This window comes from Cydia fagiglandana, chromosome 10 (assembly GCF_963556715.1).
Source record: "Cydia fagiglandana chromosome 10, ilCydFagi1.1, whole genome shotgun sequence".
In the NCBI taxonomy this organism is placed as follows: Eukaryota; Metazoa; Arthropoda; class Insecta; order Lepidoptera; family Tortricidae; genus Cydia; species Cydia fagiglandana.
In genome coordinates this window covers 5623619-5645474 of record NC_085941.1, presented here as the reverse complement: position 1 = coordinate 5645474, position 21856 = coordinate 5623619, and the positions used below count along the sequence as shown (strand labels likewise).

General features: G+C 37.4%; 1 protein-coding gene and 1 long non-coding RNA gene across 2 annotated transcripts in view; both read right to left on the bottom strand.

The window, feature by feature from the left end:
• Positions 1-21856, bottom strand: part of LOC134668166 (uncharacterized) — a 301154-nt gene that overhangs the window by 24887 nt on the left and 254411 nt on the right. The gene's annotated exons all lie outside the window — the stretch shown is intronic.
• Positions 1-21856, bottom strand: part of LOC134668164 (uncharacterized) — a 69464-nt gene that overhangs the window by 24887 nt on the left and 22721 nt on the right. The gene's annotated exons all lie outside the window — the stretch shown is intronic.

Here is a 21856-nt window from a genome sequence, read left to right as displayed (position 1 = left end):
ACCAACACAGTTAACCAGCTAATTGTAAACCTTATCTCGACACAATAAGGTATACGAATGACCAGTTAAATGTGTCGTTGGTACAACGAGAAAACAAAGAACCCATTTAAACCATGCAATAGATATTTAACACAGGTATTAGGGGTTTTATTCGAGCAGTATATTTGTAAATATGTTATACGCATGCTTGTTAATGTTTATTTGGTTGTTTGAACATGCTTTGTTAGTACATACATACACGTCTGATTTCTAGATATTATAATCTTCAGACTAGCTACCCGCCCCTGTTTTGCACGGGTTACCCTTAACAAATTATACACCTAAACCTTCCTCGAGAATCACTCTATAGATAGGGGAAAACCGCATGAAAATCCGTTCAGTAGTTTTTGAGTTTATCGCGAACGTATACAGACAGACTCGGTGGGGATTTTGTTTTATAAGATGTGCCTACCAGTGGCGGCGCGTCAAACATATCCATAGGCAAGCCGGAGCTAATTTGGCTTACATATTTTCTTTACAACTCTGCTCAAATGTCCAAAAACAGGCAAGCCGGTGGGAATCGACTTTTATGGACGCGCCGCCACTGGTGCCTACCTTATAGACATAGATGTTAGAGTGAGCTGTGATTTTGACTTTACCAAATATTTGACAAAATTTTTTTTACAGAATTTTGGTGGGTTTTTCTCCCCAAAATTGCGTCCATTAGCACTATAAAATAAGTTCCAAGGTCAGAGCCACTTGGTAATAACTTGGTACCTTGGTAACTTGGTAGCAAGCAATATCTTGTCTTAGCGAACTTAGATCTTGCCACTAACGCTACGTCTTACGTAGGCGAACAACGCGCGAACGCGGCGCGGCGAAATCAATCCTTTGATGCCCATAGAAGTGTCCTACGTAAGCGATCTCGTTGCGAACGCGGTGCGGCGCGATTTGCACGCGAATGTCAGGCGGCGCGGCGCGGCGCGGCGCGGCGGCGGCCGCTTTCGCCGCGCCGCGTTCGCGCGTTGTTCGCCTACGTAAGACGTAGCGTAAGCCCTCTAGTAATATTTGATGACAGCGGTGGGAGGCTAACTAAGCTGTTAAGTTATTCATTGCATCCCAAAATGTCAACGGTTGTGCGCCATCATGGCAACCAAACTCATTAATATGGATTAGAATGAGAACTGAAAACAATCGATGCAGATTTGCGCAAAATAGCTTTCGAATTTCATACGTTTCTTGACGTTACTTTGAACTAGGTATGTGCCTACGTACCTGCTTCAAAGTAACTTCACAAAATTATATTAGGTAACTACCCAGTACTGCTACCACCAGTTTGAAACTGACCATATTCGCTAGCGTGTGCGTAACTTACTTTGTAATCTTTCTATGTATCTCAATCGGACTCGCATATTGGTACGAGCGAGATGTACCTATAGAAAGTAAGTTACGCAAACTTTAGGGAATACGTCAGTTTGGCACTGCTGTAGGGCTAATATGGACAGCTCTTTGTCATTTGTCACAATGCCTGTCACGTTCTATCAAATATATAAGTGCGAAAGTGACGCACGGCATGACAGTTGATAAAAATGCGACCATGATACCGCTTCAGGTAAGGCTGCGTACCTAACATTTTTCGCCAATAACGTATCCTTGAGTTTTTTAATGACTAAAATGTTCAATTATGGTTTCAAAGTTAGAGCGCTGTTAACAATTCATAAGGTGTGACAACCGAACATAGTGAATGAATATCTCTTTGCTTGGAAACTTTTATTTAACATAATATTGAGTAAGTGTCGCTACCAATTTCCCAAAAGTGAAGTATTTAAGGCATTATTTATTTTAGTAACAACACAAAACACAAACAACAACATTTAACATTTCAATTTGACGACTGATCTGGCCTAGTGGGTAACCTTGCCTGTGAAGCAGACGGTCCTGGGTTCGGATCCCGGTAAGGGCATATATTTGTGTGATAAACACAAATATTTGTTCCTGAGTCATGGCTGTTTTCTTTGTGTATAAGTATGTATGTATTTATCTATATAAGTATATACTTATATCGTCGCCTAGCAGCCATAGTACAAGCTTCGCTTAGTTTGGGGCTAGGTTGATCTGAGTAAGATGTCCCCAGATATTTATTTATTTAACATATAAGAATAAGAATTAATTTATTGTTTACCGTGTCAAACAAGATGTTAAAATATACATAGTCACATCGGCTACGGCTATGTACATAAATTAAACATTATTCATATCTATGGGGAAGTTTGAAAGTCGTTGGTTCAAATCTCGCTCGATCTTTTTTCCCCATTAAAAATGAAAACCCCAATTATCGTCAGTACCGCAGCCTACCAGCGTGAAGAGCCACGCCTGATCCATCTGCGGCATTATTCAACAGGCCGTAATGCGAGCTGGTCACGCGATTGATTCTTCAGCCGTACATTAGATTATCGTGAATTGTTTATGATACGATACAGGTTCATTTCATATTTGTTTTGGTTTATTGAAATAAACGTACTGTCCTATCTACAACTGATTTTCTGTCTTTGAGTAAAAGTAGAGTGTCAGTCCAGTTGTGTTTGCCACATATATTATGCTGCACTGCGCTCTACAGGCGAATGAGCGGAAGAATGCTACTGCCTACTAGTAGGTTTGAAAAAGATGTTTTTTTTGATAGACGGTTATTTTTTGTTAGCAAATTTTTGTTATAGCCTATTTTGTGTCCCACTGCTGTTAGCTATGTATTGTGTTGTGTGTGTTAGCTAATATCATTATTTATTTACTTTTACCTTAGCTTAAGTTAACTTTTAAATTTTCAAAATAATCTAGAGTTAACTGTTTAGATTACTTTTAACTTTGGAAACTGGAAACTTGGTAATTTTTACTGAATTTTATGAATAATTTCAACGCTTGCCACTAAATCAAGTGTCCAATTAGTGTCTGACATGAAACGATTTGTAAAAGTTAGAACTAAACTTTTGTTTAGAATTCTATTAACTTAAATTAATTAAGAAGATAAAACCCAAACAGAAATTCGTAATGTGTATAATGGTTTAACTATCTTTAATTTAGTTATAATAATATGATTTATAGTTTTCTTTTTAATGTTATAAGAGTCAATCGTAATTTAATTGCTTCTTAAGTTATCGAATGTATTTCCGAATTTTAGAAGTAGGTATTTTAACTGTTGAGATAATTTAAAGAAAATTATAAAATATGTTCGGGACGTAGGTACAGTCAAGGAATTTAAATTCCGACCCATTTCGTACTTTGTCACAGTGACAATCAATATGAAAGCCGCTAGAGACCTCATACGGTTGTCACTGTGACAAAGTACGAAATAGGTCGGAATTTAAATTCCTTGACTGTACCTACCTTATATTAATTAATATAGGTACCGTCACGACGAAAGGCAATAAAATTTTATTAATATTTCGGATATTGACTACGAAGTTACATTATAAAGAGTTATGATAATAAAATAAGTAGATATCCAGAATCATGACAGTGTAAATAATAAAGAATTAAATTACTTAGGCATGGATGGTATAAAAGCGGAAACTCACGCAAAAGTTTGTAATTAATTTATCAAAATTTTATGAGTCATGTCCGCTACAGTTTTCTAGTTATTCCAAATTCCGGATTGATATTTAAATTAAAAATTGAATTAGGTACGCAGAAGTGGGTGATGGGTTCATATTATCAATGATGTACACTGAGAGAAAAGTACAACAAAAATACACTTAGAATTACAAAAATAAACTTAATCCGGGGACAAGGAGAGTTAACTAATAGGAACAAATTGACTTTTGTAATTTCTATTAGTTCTTGCAATTTCTATTATCTGTTGGTTGAAATTATATTTGGGATTACTGAGCTGTTTGTAGAAATAAATAAACTTTACAGAAATAGTGAAACGTCCATAATTATTACTAAAAATTCATTTTTCCCCCCAGTACAGTACTGTTTTTTAATTCCTGGTGATGATTTTTCTCTCAGTGTAGGTTTTACGCTTACGTGGCGCGTACCTACTACCTACGTCAAGTTAGTAATTAATTTTTACTTTTACAGCTAATCACTACTCCTTTTTAAGTATAAAACAAAGCTGCCCTCCGCGTCTGTCTGTTTTGTATGTATGTATTTTCGCGATAAACTTAAAAAGTAGGTACCTACTAAACGGATTTTAATACGATTTTCGCCTGCCAATAGAAGAAGAAGAAGAAGATGAAGAAGAAGAAGAAGAAGCTTTAGGTTTAGGCTTGAAGAAGGTTTAGGTGTACAAAATGTTAAGGTATTGTGTTACCCGTGCGAAGCTGGGCCTGGCCGCGTAGCCAAGATGCCAATCGCTTACGCTCCGTAGCGATCGAAACGCAACTGTCACTGTCGCGCTAATATGGAAGAATGATATAGAGACATAATGCTTTTCGATGACGAAGCGATAGCGATTGTAAGCTTGGCTAGGCCGGCAGGTCGTTAGTTTCATTATACATAATTGTGGGTATTATACGTTGACGAAAATAGCAAACATCATCTTAAAATCAATACCGGAAACGGTAGTACCTATATTCATATATCAACATAACTATAAATAATATTCTCAATAGATTTCGAGGAAACCACAAAATTTATCGGCTTTACGTCGGTATGCCAATGCCGGAAAGGTTGAAGATTTATGATTTATGATGAAGAGGTAGGTACGGGTATAATGATATTAAACACACTGCAGTAAGTGAAATTGCCGGTTCATTTCCAGTAGTATATTAAGTGAAAGTACGATACTACTGTCAAGGGTTGAATAAGCAGTCAATAGTTTATTTCATTACATATTTATAGGTAATTATATTGGTACATCATGTTGTGGATTAAAAGATATATCGAGATGATGGGTAAATTCTTAAGGACGAATAACACACACTTCGTGTTCTATTTATTAATGAAAGCATCACCAGAGGTGCTTACCGCGAACCACGTTCGACGTGTTGCCTCTTTGTCGCATATGTAAATTCGTACGTAAGTGTGACAGGGGGGCAACTCGTCGAATGTGGTTCGCGGTAGGCCCTCTGATCAAAAGTGAGGAAACGAAGTGTGTACCTATACCTCACGTCGTAATAGCATGAGTTAAGGATGACTCACGTTAGACCGGCCGTGGCCGGGCCGGAGCTTCGTTTTCTATGGAAAGCACCACGTGATCACCGATCAGCCGTCATAGAAAATGACATGTCGGACCCCTCGGCCCGGGCACGGCCCGGTCTAGCGTGAATCAACCTTTATCTACCGGAGACGGTTACCTACTTCTTACAGCATTTATATCAAAACGTTATAAAGTTACTTATTTTCTAAAAACATTGCCTAAAGTAGCTTTGAATTTTTATCTATATTTCAATCTAGGATAAGCGGACATTTTCTGCAAAAGCTACATCGGATAAGCTTTTCGGTTCGTTAAGCCGTCTAACCCGTTCAGAAAGTTATTTTAAAATATCTTAGAGGTAAATGTAACGATAACGATATAAGAAGATTATGAGAATCAGACGACTAATGGTAATAATTAATAGTTCGAATAGGTAAAGGGTAGCCTGTTCGTCAGATTACCACCATTTTTTCAAACGGCCATATTTCCGAAAGATTTGGGGCCCGCTTCGGATTCTGAAATAGACATCTATTAGATATCTTTTAGACATCACCAATATACGATAACGATATGTTTAAGATCTAACCTGTCAAATTTGACATTGGGCCCAATTCGGATTTAGAAATAGACATCTATTAGATATCTTTTAGACATCACCAAGATACGATAACGATATGTTTAAGATCTAACCTGTCAAATTTGCTCGATTCTGGAGATACTCTTGAACGATTTCCACAGGATATGACTTAGAGATCCAATTCACATCTAATAGATATCTTACTCTATCTAACGTAAAAGTGACATTGGTCGCCCGAATTGCGCTGCAAAAGAGAACTTGTTGATATCTAAACTATATCGTATCTAGAATGGATCTAGTACGTGTCGTCTCTTGTGAATGAAGTTCGAATACGGCAGTTGATTAATTAATAAAATTCTACCTACCTACACCAATCGATAGATAACTTACAATTAGCTACAAATTTACATTCAGGAATGATTTTTTTCCTTACAGTTTTATATTATAGGAGTTAAAATGGAATTTGTTGAAAGGCAGGCCAACTCTGCATCATTATTTAAATACGGATAAAATGCAATCATGTATTTTATCCGTATTTAAATAATGAGTCGTAATTTCCTTGCTACAATGCGTTGCCTAAACCGTTATCCTTCAAGGTTGCGCTAAAAATAAACGCACTGCCTTACTAGCTAAACCTTGCCTAGCAATTTTCACGTTTAGCTTAGATTTAATCCATTGAGTTCAAGGTCTAATGTTAGCATGCATTGTTGAATTTAATATGGATTTTTGCATAGGTAGGGGAGACCGAGGTGAGTTGTGACAGAGGAGAGTTGTGACATTGTCGACTTTTTGGAATCTAATAACTGTTAGTGAGCTCGCAACAGTGTGCGTTTGTTAGCTCGCAACTTGAACTAACAAACGCGCGCTATTGCGACCTAGTTTTTATTAGTTAATAGATTCCAAAAAATCGACAATGTCACAACTCTCCTCTGTCACAACTCACCTTGGTCTCCCCTACCTACATGACATTGTGCTATGAAAAATACAGAGGCTACTTTTTAAGTTATATACACACTATAACGGTGCGGATCTGAGGCTTCCGATACATCGTTTTTTATGACGAGATCACAAGATGCTTTCTATAGAAAACTTCTTCTAACCGGGCCCGGACCGTTCGTTCTAGTGAGTCATTCTTATGTCGGTCTTCTAGGAAATTTTTTGTATGCCGATCCAATATATTTGTATCGAAATTATGGATGTTTACTGTCTAAGTACTTACAATATTGTCTCTTATAATAGTTTCAAGATTTTTTTTTGATTTATGTATGATTATTCACTTATATGCAGACTATGAGAGTTTTCCAATAAGCCTTCATTTTGCAGAGCAGAAAAAAAAGACTAGTGGAATTTAAGAATTCAATTTAGTTTAAAGGTTCAGCGGGTGTTTAAATTATACCTTCATTAATACCGGGTGTGTGTGCCCTGTAACATGAGCAAATAATTAAAACATAGATTGTACTCCTCAAACGGTGACAATTTTGTTCAACAACTTTTAAAAATTATGAAGACTCCCTATTTTTCATACAAAATAAATATTAAGGCCACACCCGGTATATGCATGTTTTAAGACTCAAAACTATGGGATTGATATTTTTTCTCTTTCTTATTTATTTGTGTCTTAATTATATATTCCTGATTTCATTTAAATAAATTAAGAAAAGCTAAGAAAATGCTTCATTTACTTTTTTAATTAGTCACGCACGTTCACCGCAAAGCTACACGCTTTCAAAATCTAGACACGCGGCAGCGTGTCAAGCCAAGTTCAAGCAAAGGAACTGGCTAGCCAGCGCCGAGTGTAATATTACACGAACCACTTGGTGCCACTTTTGACCCTTCTATAACTCAAAACATCTTTGACGTAAACACATAAAACTACGTGTGTTTAATTATATCCATAAGGATATCTAGAAGCCCAAATTTCATGAAGCTAGCTCAAACGGTTATAAAGGTATGAAGGTTAAAAAGTCGTAAATTTTAAGACTGACTTATGACTTATAGTACCTAAACCTAACTTACTTCCAGATGACCTAGAAGGATGAAATTTGGAATCCAGCTTGGTTATTGTGTGTAACCGTAGGAAAAAATCTAAAAATAAAATAAAGTTAAAAAATAGGGGGGGTCCCCATACAAAAAAACCACTTTTTATTGGGACTGACATATAAGTACCTAAACCTAACCTACTTCCAGATGACCTAGAAGGATGAAATTTGGAATCCAGCTCGGTTATTGTGTGTAACCGTAGGAAAAAATCTAAAAATAAAATAAAGTTTAAAAATAGGGGGGGTCCCCATACAAAAAAAACCATTTTTTATTGGGACTGACATATAAGTACCTAAACCTAACCTACTTCCAGATGACCTACAAGGATGAAATTTGGAATCCAGCTCGGTTATTGTGTGTAAGCGTAGGAAAAAATCTAAAAATAAAAAAAAGTTAAAAAATAGGGGGGGTCCCCATACAAAAAAATATTTTTTTATTGTAGCGTTGGAACCGTTATAAGCAGATATTTGAAACTACCCCAATATATGTATTATTATATTTGCTATATTAAAATAAAGTTTAGTCAAAAAATAAGTGGTGTCCCCATACAAAAAACTTGTAATACGCTCTAAACAACCGGCCAACGGTGTGTCGTCGGCGGCGCGCGGCACCACATAATTATACAAAGAACAGAAGTAAAAAACATGCAGCGGAAACACAAGAAAAAACATTAAATCTCAATACCTGCCTAGTTTTCTTTACAAAAAGTATTGATATCCCATCAAAAACATAAATGTAAAAAAGGAGAGCCAAGTTCAATACAAAAATTATGCTTGGCTGTGGGGTTCACCGCAAAAAGAATGGAGATCTAAATGAGTGCCAAGTTCTATGCAAAATCCAAATATGTATTTATAGGAACAAAATAACATTATAAACAAGTATTAAACTCTATTTCTTTGCTTTATTGGATACCTATAACAATTGCTGTTATTTAAAAAAAATGTGAGATCTTAAAGTAGGTTAGATTTGGCTTGGCCAGGTTTTATCAGAATTACAATATATATAAAATGATTGATATAATGAAAACTGGCCAAGTCAAATCTAACCTACTTTAAGATCTCACATTTTTTTAAATAACAGCAATTGTTATAGGTATCCAATAAAGCAAAGAAATAGAGTTTAATACTTGTTTATAATGTTATTTTGTTCCTATAAATACATATTTGGATTTTGCATAGAACTTGGCACTCATTTAGATCTCCATTCTTTTTGCGGTGAACCCCACAGCCAAGCATAATTTTTGTATTGAACTTGGCTCTCCTTTTTTACATTTATGTTTTTGATGGGATGCAAATACAACGATGAGATCTACGCCAGGGCGCTACGCAAAACATCTACGGCCTACGCGTCGTAGTCGTGCTACGAAAAATTACATTTCTTGGCTTGCAGCACTCATTTCTTAAAACACAGAAAAAGCGCATAGAAGGGTCTGCTATCTAGTGGCCTATACCGGGTGTTGCGTGTAACACGAGCAAATACTTATAAACATATATTATACTCCCTAAAACTATAAAACTTTTGTTAAACAACTTTTAAAAATTATGGATCCTTTAGAATTCCTTTTTTTCATACAAAATGAATACCTATTGCCTTCGATGTACGCTGACATCAGTGAATTTGACGTTGCTTGTCACGCCTTAAACATAACAAAATTTGCAATACGAGTACATTGCGTCTTAGAATAGACATTAAAGTAGCGGTCGGCAACCTTTTAGCAGCCAAGGGCCACATAGTAGTTAACGGAGGTGACGCGGGCCGTACTTCGTTAATATTTATGACTTTATGAGACATTGTCGTTTGTCACTATTACATACAAACTAGCCAAGGCGGCACTCGGGCCGCAAGTAACAGTTTCACGAGCCGCATGCGGCCCGCGGGCCACAGGTTGCCGACCGCTACTTTAAAGTGTAATAAAAATCAAAATATAAGTTATTTTTGAAAGTTGCTAAACAAATGTTGGTCAGTTTGAGGAGGACAGCCTGAAGTTTAATTTATTGTTCCTGTTACAGAAAACACCCGGTATAATTCAAATATGATTGTAGGTTTAGAGTAAAGTGTAATAAAAATCAAAATATAAGTTATTTTTGAAAGTTGCTGAACAAATGTTGGTCAGTTTGAGGAGGACAGCCTGAAGTTTAATTTATTGCTCCTGTTACAGAAAACACCCGGTATAATTCAAATATGATTGTAGGTTTAGAGCAGCGGTCGGCAACCTTTTAGCAGAGAGTGAGAAGAGAGAAGAAACGGAGGTGACGCGGGCCGTACTTTGTTAATATTTATGACTTTATGAGACATTGTCGTTTGTCACTATTACATACAAAATAGCCAAGGCGGCACTCGGGCCGCAAGTGACAGTTTCACGAGCCGCATGCGGCCCGCGGGCCGCAGGTTGCCGACCGCTGGTTTAGAGGAACATGGCTGGGTGAGTAAAAGGTACCGTTGACGAGTATACTTACGGCGCGATTCGGGAAATGAATTAGATATTAACTAGATACGATATAGTAAAGATATACTGACGTCCTACGGAAAAAAGTACCTTATGGCGGTTACGCTATTATTAATAATATTGGAGCATTATTGCGGCGCTATGCGACGTAAGCGCCGGCCGCCATAAGGTACCTTTTTCCATGGAACGTCACATATCTTCACTATTTCATATCTAGTGAATCTCTAATTCATTTCCCGAATCGTGGCGCCAGCCGCCATAAGGTGCCTTTTGCAGTGGAACGACACATATCTTTACTACATATTTCATATCTAGTGAGTCTCTAATTCATTTCTCGAATCGAGCCGTATGTCTAAGTTATACCTATGGTATACCTAGTAACGTGAACTGTGCCTTGCCCAGAGGTCATACTTAAAAGTAATTAACTGTAATTTATTTATTTCTGTAGCACATAGTGAGTAGTGCGTGTGAAGTTAGCCGCCGTTGCCAGGCGCGCGCCGGCCTTGAGTGGCAAACCACTGCAGTGCCCATCGATCCGTTTAAAACTTTTTTTTCCATTTCTCTTTGGTTTTTTTTAAACTCCGAAAGTCGTCAGTTTACTAAGGAGCCTTCTGATTACTACTGAGTACAAATATACCTAGTTTTATACGGATATTTACTTCTATGCTCCTTTAAACTGGATCGTAAAGGGGCCCATAGATTACCAGTCCGCCGGACGATCTCAGCCTGTCAGTTAAACGCAAAATTTGACAGCTCCGAACAACTGACAGGCTGATATCGTCCGGCGAACTGGTAATCTATGGGCCCCTTTATGATCCAGTCTAGAGGAGGTATATCAAGCTGAAAATACATAATAAAAATATTAAAACATCTTTGTTTTAAGCCTAATCTCTGTAATAATTACTCCATTGTACCGTAAGTATACCTCGTTAAAAAAATCCAGGGTTAATGTGAATAAGAATGATTTATTGATATTTTTTTTTGATTTGTTAATAATTGGGAACACAGTACATGCACACTTGCACAAGAAGTGTCTGGTAAGCCCCGAACTAGGCTGAGCGCGTGTCTTGGGGCTTAACAAAAAGAGTATGTAACAGTTGGATAAATTAAATCTAGATAACTTAAAAAATATTCGTGGTATTTGTGTGTATTTGTGTAATTTGGGTGATAAGGTGTGAGAGTTGCGCTATGAAAGTGCATATGTGAGTGTGTCTCTGTGTATGTGTGTGTGTGTAAGATGTAGGAGAGCGAAGTTGAACTTCAACTCGATTTACTCCTTTGTACTTAGAGACACAAGCGTTAGGTGATTTATAAAACATGTCGCACGCTCGAGTAGCTGCCAGCGTTGTTAACCTGGCAGTCTTCATTTTAACGGTTTAACGAGGTCGAAGGGGAAGATATATTTTAGCCCAAAGGCTTTGAAATATATTGTACCTTAATTAAGAAATATATTTTTCAACGCAATAGCTCGTAAATTCTTTCTTTATTCATCTAAATCTAATGAGAAAGTTGTCTATTATTTACAAGAGTGCCAAAGTAATATGATGCAAATTGTGTTGTTTCCGCAAGATAGCTGGTAGAATTGACTTTTAAGTGATGATTTTGAATGAAAAATATTTAATAGCGTTTATTTGGAATTGATTTGTAATATTTTACAGTTAGTATTTACCTTGCGTCGATGTGGTGAAAAATGCTGTGCTTTTACTCGGTAGGAAAGTATGTTTAACTCTTGTGCCTTGAAACTCTTGTAACGCTCAAGTTTCCGCTTTACAAAACACTCGCTACGCTTGTAGTTAAATTTTAGAGTCTTTCGCCTGCTCGGGTATCAATGTTAGCACGAGGAGTTAATCAACAACTTTGATCCCTCGCAAAACATATAACTATTTATTAATCCATGATTTCATGTTTTTGCCAAATTGACTGAAAAGAAATTTCACTGGTAATTATTTGTTATAGGTGGGTATTCTAGTTTTACTCTTAGAGGATTTAATAACTGGAGTGGTCATTAAGAGCTTTACCCCTCTGCCGAAAAACTTGCACAACTGTGCAAACTTTTGTATGGACTGACAATGACATGGCTATTTGTACGTTACGTAAAATTCATGTAGACATAGCAATATACAGGATGATTTCTGGGTCGTGATCCAAAACCACTTTTTCTGACTCTGTAAATGATCCACATTATCATATGGTAGTATTTGATTAAAAGATAATTACTTTAATTTTATACTAAGTAATTATGGTCACCCTATGACTTTTGACATACGCTGTATGGAAAGCGACAAGACGTCACATTGAATAGGGTCACCAAATTGTATGCAAAAATGTTTTTTCCTACTTGTCATCTGGAAAATAATTATCATTATTGGCGATAAACAATAATGAACAACATCATTAGGCTCATTTTTGGATTCTGTATGATGTCTGGCTCTCTTGCTCCACGACCCCGAAATCACCCTGTACATTTGACGTCCCCTCCCCCACAAACTTCGGCAGACTATTTCGTAAAGAAAATGACAGCGAAGACATCTCCAGTTACTAAATGCTTTAAGGTTCTACTTAGATTCCAGGAAAAGCTATAATTTACAGCTTCTTCAACAAAAAACGTGTTCCGAAAATAAATTCAGAATAAACAAACGACGATCACGCGGCATCGTTTTAATAAAACATCCCTCCAACCTTGAGCTTTTGTTTCTCGACTTGACCTTTTTTGGGCTTCACACTTTCCCAGTTTTAATTCCGAACGGTTGAAAACCGTTGCGCAAAGTTGGGGAAGGTAGCAAAGTTTGTTGCCACGACCACGCTCGTTCCTGGTTGGCAAAGCTTTATTCTTGCCTGGAAATGTTTTATACCTAAGTTGGTCATTTAATCGTATCGAAATTATGTGCTAACTATGGTTGGTTGTTGAAATTTGTTATATAAAATAGGATTTAAATTTGGACTGAAAATTCTCATTTTTGTAAAGACAACAGCAATTATTGCTTTTATTTCCCCCACCACACACTGATTGCATTGAAAACTAGAGATGCACCGGATATCCGGTTATCCGGCCGGATACCGGATAGTAACATTGCTTGATTTCAGAGTAAACAAATTGGATTTAAGAAACAGACACGGTCATAATCGTACTTGTTTATTATTTTAAAACAATTTAATAATTCCATTGACTTCTACGCGCACTCATTTCGAACCTAGAAATGAGTCCGCGCGAACGTTCACTAGGAAACAGGTCAAACTTGACCTGACCTGAAAAACCGAAATGTAGGTATAGTTCCCCTGGCCGAATATCCGGTATCCGGTCAAACAACTATCCGTTGCATCTCTATTGAAAACGTCGAACTCGTTATCAACAACGAGAGCCTGATTCCGATTTTAATTTCTTGTTCTGAAACTGTTATGATTCTAACTACTAGACTTATATCGACCGGGATATGAACCGTGATTATCTTTTGTATTGTTTTCGAGCCCCCCCTATTTCGACGCAGTTACATGCATCTTCGCGCCGGTCGATATAAGTAAATGTAGTGAAACTAACCGTGAATCATTCAAAACTGTTATGATTCTGTTCCAAAAATGTCCAATTTCACAGCTGATAGATGAATTACATGAATAAAAGTTCTAGAACTAATGAGTGCACGAAAAACAAGGAAGTAGAATAACCACACCTAGCGAGAAAGTTATTGTATAACTACGAACGAAACGTTTCCGCTAATGAGGGTTTTGGTTCTCTAATGGCGGGGAATGAAACAAACTGCACTTTTAAATGGAGTTCTGGTTCTATGAAGTACCACAGTCTACTGTGTAAGCTAACAACTTAAACCTTATTGCTAAGATATAAGGTCTATTATAAATGTTCAGGAACATTAAGTCGAGTCCTCAACACCAGTATAAGGTGACCTCGACACTATTAACAACTGTTCGTGGTCAGAGAGCATACTTATACTGGATTATCTACGCTTTAGCCAATATGGAATATCACCCATTAAAGGTTTTTGAAACTGACGGATCATCTATACATATAATAAAGCTGTAGAGGGTCGAAAGTCTGTACATGGAAGATATTTGAAAAAAAGTTGGCTGGGGATACTTAGAATCGATAACAGAACACGTTCCAACAGTTTTTAGAATTTTTGTCTGTTTGTCTGTTTATCTGTTTATCTGTTTATCTGTTTGTCTGTTTATTTGAACGCGCATCACGTGAAAACGGCTGAACGGATTTTGATGCAACCTTTACTAACCTGTCGAGAAAATCTCCGGCCAGGTTATAGGCTATAAAAATTCAACCCTTAAAAGGGGGGGTAGCCACAACACTCGCTTGATTTAAGTTTGCCCCTGAATCTTATGGCGCTACTTAGGAAGGAGGGGCAAACTTTTTTCAAATATGTGCTACCACTTTTGAGTACCTTGGTAAACTAACAGATGGCGCTGAATTTAATACGTAGTGACATGAATTGAATAGCTACCGACAAAGGTTTTTGCCAAATTAACTCCCAAGTTTAGATGAGGGGGTACGGACATCAACAAATTGAATAATTATGTCGATTTAATAATATACAACAAAATTAAACGACAGTAAATTAATTACCCCTCATTGCACAGTGCCATCTTTTTCACGACTACCCAGAAAAAAGAGAGAGAGAGTAAGTAAGTAAGTAAAGTAAGTAAATACTCTTTATTGCACCACAAAGAAAAATACAATAACAGACGAGAGAGAGAGAGAGAGAGTATTGGGGAGAGTGTATTGTGATTTCAGCGTTCGTGTTTGTATGTAGGTATATATTTATTTATCTGAGTTTATTTATTACACCTTAACTTCTGAATGCGAAATTTGCAAAAATAATGGCGCGTAATTCTTTGGGAAACAATCGGTAGCAGTAGAAGAGTCGTGATTACATGCATAGATTCGATTTCAACATACTCTTTTGCGGTTCGGCGTTAGGTCTTATGCGAGGCCTTCTGCCTTACGGCAAAGTTGATTTTCTGCCTTAATTACACTTGGGCGTGGATCCAAATCCAAGCTTTCCTCTTTCGCAGCTGGGCCTACTGCCTTGCTCACACTTCGCCAATTCAATTCACTTGGTCAATTCCAAGCTCTGCTTTCTTGCATCTTTTATGCATAATAACAACCTCGCTGAGACCCTTAAATATCGAGCCCTATGCGAAGCTAGGCTGATAGAAAACTGTCCCATCCCTTCTTTGTATGAAATCCTGGATTCGCGACTGGTTGGGACTAAAACTAAAATTGCGTTTTTTATATCGATAAATTTTCGCGCTCGCTTCGCTCGCGTTTTTAATAACTTTCTAAGGTATGGTAAATGTCACATTCGGGTGGCGCTGCAGCAGCATTACTCTGTTGCAACGTTACTGCTGCGGTACTGTCAATTTTCGTCATAATATTATGTGTCTGATTTCCATACTAAAAGTAAAAATGTACAACTGTCTATCAAATTGCGTTTTTATATCGAAAAAATTTCGCGCTCGCTACGCTCGCGGTTTTCAAACACTTCCTAAGATATGATAAAGGTGACATTCGGGTGGCGACTGCAGCAGCATTACTCTGTTGCAACGTTACTGCTGCGGTACTGTCAATTTTCGTCATAACATTATGTGTCTGATTTCCATACTAAAACTAAAAATGTACAACTGTCTATCAAATTGCGATTTTATATCGAAAAATTTTCGCGCTCGATTCGCTCGCGTTTTCAATTACGTTCTAACCTAACATATGATAAAGGTGACATTCGGGTGGCGACTGCAGCAGCATTAGGTACTCTGTTGCAACATTACTGCTGCGGCACTGTCAATTTTCGTGATAAAATGATGTGACTGATTTCCATTCTCAACTGTAATGCGGTGTAATCTTAATAGGCGTCCGGGATGTTCGCGGATGCGCGCGTGAACGGGTTCTCGGCCATCATGCGCGCGCGCTGCGCGACTGCACTGCGGCGCCTGCGGGACAGTCGCAACAGTCTCCTGACTGTTATAGCGGACAGGATGGACAGTCAGCTGTACGTGACACGCTGTATGGTTACCAAAGCCGGGCGCCTTCGGCGCCCTTATACTCAAAGAGTCGGGCGTAGACCGACGTACGTGACACGCTGTACGCTTACCAAATTGGGCGCCGAAGGCACCCTCATACTCAAAGCGTCGGGCTACGCCCGACGCACGTGGCACGCTGTACGCGTTCCAAAGCCGGGCGCCTTCGGCGCCCTCATACTAAAAGTGTCGGGCGTAGACCGACGTACGTGATACGCTGTACGCGTCCCAAAGCCGGGCGCCTCCCTCATACTCAAAGCGTCGGGCATAACCCGACGTACGTGACACGCTGTACGCTTGCCAAAGTTGGGAGCCGAAGGCACCCTCATACTCAAAGAGTCGGGTTAAGCCCGATGCACGTGGCGCGCTGAATGCGTTCCAAAGCCGGGCTCCTTCGGCGCCCTCATACTAAAAGAGTCGGGAATTGCCCGACGTATGTGACGCACTGCACGCGGTTCAAAGCTAGGCGACTTCGACTTTCTCATACTAAATAAGTTGGGCGTAGTCGGACTAAGGTACTACAAATTGCGCTCTAAAAGTATGAAACAATAAGATACAATTATTTTAAGAAATTATCATGCAGGAAATTATAAATGTTATAATTTTTTGAATAAAAAAATACTGCGTAATGTAATTTACTATTTTTTATATATTTAGCAGCTTACTGACACAAACCGAATTCCACGCGGGCGGAGCCGCGGGCACAGCTAGTACAAAATAATGTCAGTTCTGAATGAACATTCAAAACACCAATATTAAACGCAGTAATTTGAACGTAGACTTTTGTTTTGCTTTTAATTATATACGTAGTTTAAATATAACACGTGCTATAAATATTGTACATGGACTTTATTGTTAATGTGCTAAATGTAATGATTGTATTTTTAAACGACATATACATAATTTATCATTGTCTAAGTACCCACAAACACGCCTTATTGTGCTTACTGTGGGACAGTCAATTTGTGTAATAATGCTAGGGGTACCTAACGTGCGTATGGACAATTGGACACTATGGACGCATAGCATAGCCATTGGTTTCGTCAAAATGACCGTTGTTACACTTGTTACTTAGCTTTTTAGTATCCACGTCACACTCTCGATTCGGGAAATGATTTAGAGATTCACTAGATATGAAATAGTAAAGATATGTGACGTTCCACGGCAAAAGGTACCATTGCCTCGGCTGAATATTGGAGCGGCGTTAATAATAGCGTAGCGTAACCGAATCGCGCCGACTGTCACACTAACGATTCGAATAGGCCCCTACGGCCCGATTTAAACTTTAAGCTGCGTCAGTTAATAGATCTTGAAACGATATGGATTAGATATGTCAGTGTCAAATTTTACGTTTCTTCAAACAAAAATGTATCCATATCGTTTCAAGATCTATTAATTGATGACGTATCTTAAAGTTCGAATAGACCCCTAGTCCATATTGAGTCTGACGGCTAAATTCGGGAAATCAGTTAGAGATTAACTAGATACGATATAGTAAAGATATGTAACGTTCCAAGAAAAAAGGTACCTTATGGCGGCTGGCGCCGCGATTCGGGAAATGAATCAGAGATTCAGTAGATATGAAATTGTAAAGGTGCCTTATGGCGGTCGTCGCTTACGCTATTATTAACGCCGCTCCAATATTATTGCGGCGCTATGTGACGTAAGCGCCAGCCGCCATAGGGCACCTTTTGCCGTGGGACGTCACATATCTTTACTATATCGTACCTAGTAAATCTCTAATTCATTTCCCGAATCGCACCGTGAGATGTGTTTACATTTCTGAACACACATCTTGAGCTTGATGTAAATGTTTCTGCAGCCTCCACGGGATGCATCTCGAATAAAGAAGCTGCCCATAAATTTATGTTAACCTAGAAACGATTCTAACCGTGGTAAATGCTACTTCAAAATAGCTTACACGTGTCCGTTGTATAAAGCATTTCACTTTGAATCTTTTCACTTTGTAGGTCATGTCGTAGTTAGGTTAGTCGTAGTATGAAGAGAGGACATTTGTTGCATCATATTTAAAATAAATTAATCAGAATAGAAATATAGACCTATTATCTTAAAAAAGTTATTTATGATGAACAAACAAATGTAAAAGGCGTAATTAACTTTCTACCGTAACTCAACTGAAGAGAGTTATCACGTTATATATGTATTACTTTTATTTGGCAGCCTAGGATTCAGTTCAGGTCATAAAGAAGGTAAGCCTGAAGAAGTATTAGTTAAGTGATTTCTCATAACAATTCAGCAAACGCTTTTCTCGCCTACCAGGCCCATATGAAAACACAAAAATTAATAAATGATTAATACTTACTAGGCTACACATACATAAACCGCATTTAAAGCGCTCTTGTACTTATCTGTCTGTTCACCTAACACTGAAATTTTCAATCAGAAAAATCCCTAACTGAATATTTTTATTGATTGAGCCAAAGCTTTTAAATCGCAAACAGAATTTTTTGAACTATTTCAACACGTGGCGGCCATTTTCGCAGCGAAAATGTCGCAGCGAATGCAAACATTTTAGACCTAGCTGACGACTGAACCTAATGGACAATCCATTATGGCGCTGCCTCAATGATTCAGTTTGTTTTTTTTTTATATTTTAGGCTTAAAAAATAAGATTGATGAAAGAGTTTGCGCGTGTAAAGAGAACTTAATTGTCGTAATTAGATGCCTATTTAAATGCATGTCTATATTGTTATTTTAAATAAAGTCCCCCCACTTAAATATGCAGCTGGTTTCTAAATAATGTCACTACGTAAGCCTCATATTCGTGCAGTTCAAAAAGAAAGTACTTCCAAAATATTTAAAATTAATCAAGTATACTAGTAAGTTTTTACGGTATAGCGTTATTTGTTAACCCTACAGCTAATACTTATAATAAGCGCTTGGAGACGAGTCGCGTGACTTCCAAGGCGGCTACAGCACGATTGGTACACCAGTTTTACGGGTTTAATGAAACTTTCCCTTACGCCAGGCGAAAGTAAACCTTATCTCAATGGGATAGAATCTTAGACAAATGCAAGTTTTCACTTCACCTGTACGAGTGCAAACTCACTTTTATTACTTTGGTATTCAGGGTAAAAACTGTTGTAGTGTTATTTGACACTTTGATTGCACTTTAATATTTTAAAATGGAATGCAATTTTTTTAAAAACGAAATACGAGGTAGTTAAGAAGTTTGAAAGTGAAATTTTAAACAATTTGGTATAGTGGCTAATGTATATAACTTCAGTTTTGCCTTGTCCTTTCAAAGGTGGTTTCTTTCTGTACTAAAAGCATTTTTTACGCTATACAATAATTTATGGCTAGCATTGGTACCTAGTCCCAGCTTATTTTTTGACACGCCTTGGGAGTGATATAAGTAGGTGGTTTATTTTGACAGCATGATCCAAGATCCATGACACACCACGAATAACTGAAATAAAATATATTGTCGAAATGTTTTTTTTAAATATCGCGATCCAAAGACCAAAGCCTCGAGCAACTGAAAAAAACGGGTCTACCGCGATATAATTTCATTGTTTTTACCTTTAATTCCGACGTTTCAGCTGAGTTGCATCAGCTGTGGTCACGGAAAGACTGACGTCCCAACAAATGTCAACGGAGATATTAATAAAACAACACTAAACTACCCGAAATTAGTTTATAAAAATGTTCGGGGTAGACAAAGAAATTGCAGCTACCCGTTAAAGTTAATATCTCCGTTGACATTTGTTGGGACGTCAGTCTTTCCGTGACCACAGCTGATGCAACTCAGCTGAAACGTCGGAATTAAAGGTAAAAACAATGTAATTATATCGCGGTAGACCCGTTTGTGTAATTGAATATGTGTACAAAACGCGAGAGTTTAAAGTGTTATATAAACTGAAAAAAAAAAAAAAAAGAAGCAAAAAAAAAAACGGTCACCCATCCAAGTACTGACCACTCCCGACGTTGCTTAACTTTGGTCAAAATTCACGTTTGTTGTATGGGAGCCCCATTTAAATCTTTATTTTATTCTGTTTTTAGTATTTGTTGTTATAGCGGCAACAGAAATACATCATATTCTGTGAAAATTTCAACTGTCTAGCTATCACGGTTCGTGAGATACATACAGCCTGGTGACAGACGGACGTACAGACGGACGGACGGACAGCGAAGTCTTAGTAATAGGGTCCCGTTTTACCCTTTGGGTACGGAACCCAAAAAAGAATTTGATCCGAATTCGAAATTTTTTTTTTTTTATTATTCTATTCTCCAATTGTTGTTAATGAGGTAAACCTGTATAGTAGTACGTTCATTGAATACACTGTTTAGGAAATGCAAGTCAAAGTTTGATCGTCAACTAGCAACTTAGCAAGTGTCGGAGCAAACAATGCCATTGTTATCTACTGACTTGACAAGTACAAATTCCTACTTTGCACATTTCTGTTCCACATTTCCAATGGTACAGCAATTTCGATAGTAGATTGAAACACTATTCAATTTCGTGTTTCGTACACGATTAAGATACGTAAGTATGTGAATTTATATAATATTCTACTTAAAATAACATCGATAATTGTGTTTTTAGTTTTAAGATATATTTTGTAATAATATGCTAGTTTTAAGGTATTTATCTATGGGCCAATAGTTGCCTGAAAATAAATGTTTTCAGTCATTCATTCAATAACATAAATCAATATATTTTATTTTTAGGTGTGCTCCCTATTCACAACAAAGCACAAGTTGATTTAATTGAAACGAAATATTGAATCGTCAATGTCATAACTAAAGTAGATCTACAAAGCCGTATAAAAATAAATATACCCAATAGGCATACGTATGTTAACTCGAGGCACAAAAATATGTTTATTATTAAAGTTTATTCATGTATATTTATACATTTTCTCATCGAGAATCTTCTATTACTGCTATCATGTCTACATAATATCGAGCCTCTTAAGGTAAAAAAACTTTAATAATAAATATCACTTTAGTTTTCGTGCCCTGAGCACACGTAGGTACCTACTTATGTTAATAGGTACAAAATCTACATTTTAACTTCTTACGTGAAGTTGATACTAAAAACCTCAATTCGTCAAAAATATTTAAGAATGAACGAAGCCATGAACAATTTCAACTTTTAAATCGTTTTCCCCCGTTGCTTTTTGCCTGAAAATGTTTTTGCAAGCAAGAAGCGTAGCTACAGAATGCTCTGGAGTATTTCTTCAAGTATAACCACTTCGGATGACAGCTTGAATGTCTAGAGAGGTTGGAGGCCATAATGGTTTGCTGGATTATTTTTGCAGATTTACGGCTTGGGTGTCTCTAATTTTTGATTGACTGGTTTATATTGTTTGAACTAGCTTGCAACAATGATGTTGGCATGTGCGTTATGGAACATAGGGCTCCTATATGTACCAATATAAATTCTGGCTGCTTAGAATAAGTTTTCTAAGACAGATGTCACATTTGTAAATAAGTCATTCTTCTCTGGAAGTTTTCCGAGTGCATAGTATATTTGGAAAACCTACTGATGCGCCTAAGGAAACTTTCAAAAATTGCGAAATGTTTCGGAAACTTAACGTAGGAAAAATTCGGAAAATTTCTTACATTTTTGTATGAGAATCGAAACTTCCCAATTTTAAATTTAAATTTCCCATATTTCCTT